The 591-nt window shown below is 33.0% G+C and overlaps 1 non-coding gene across 1 annotated transcript; it reads right to left on the bottom strand.

The window, feature by feature from the left end:
• Positions 1–205: 205 nt before the first annotated feature.
• TRNAL-UAA lies at positions 206–288 on the bottom strand. The gene has a single exon. It is a non-coding gene; the product is annotated as a tRNA-Leu (tRNA).
• Positions 289–591: the final 303 nt, after the last annotated feature.

Raw genomic sequence — 591 nt, 5'->3', positions numbered from 1 at the left:
AGGGAATCTAACCCTAATAAATATTGTGGATATCGTGGGAGGATACTAACATGATACCACTACACTAGATGTGCACATCCAAGTGGGAAGTCACCTATTAGGGTTTCTTAGGGGTTCTTCTAGGTGCACTTACCCACATATTTCTTATCTCTTTATTTCATAAAAGTATATTAGTAGAAGATGTAAATCACTTATATATCTATAATGCTGACTATGGGGTTCGAACCCATGCGCACTTGTGTGCAGAAGATCTTAAGTCTTCCCCCTTAACCTCTCGGGCAAACCAGCTAATTTTGTTCATCAAAATTAAATTTAGCTAAACTAAATTTAAATTAATTAAATAAATATCGAAAATAAGTATGAATACTAAATTTGTATTCAAAGAAATATATTAGAAAATGATAAGAGTTGGGGCATCATAGGGTTAAACACATAGTACTCTACCTTTGCAATATATGACCAAGGAATACCATCGTCATTTATAGCTTCTATCACAATAATAAAAAAAATTTATTCTACCTCCATTGATCACATAAGTCAGACCATTCACCACACGCAAGTAAATGAGACATTCACTATTCTTGTTATACA

This window comes from Cucurbita moschata, unplaced genomic scaffold, assembly GCF_002738365.1.
Source record: "Cucurbita moschata cultivar Rifu unplaced genomic scaffold, Cmos_1.0 Cmo_Scf00026, whole genome shotgun sequence".
Taxonomy (NCBI): domain Eukaryota; kingdom Viridiplantae; phylum Streptophyta; class Magnoliopsida; order Cucurbitales; family Cucurbitaceae; genus Cucurbita; species Cucurbita moschata.
The sequence above is the reverse complement of the archived record's forward strand: the minus strand, read 5'-3'. Positions and strand labels throughout refer to the sequence as shown.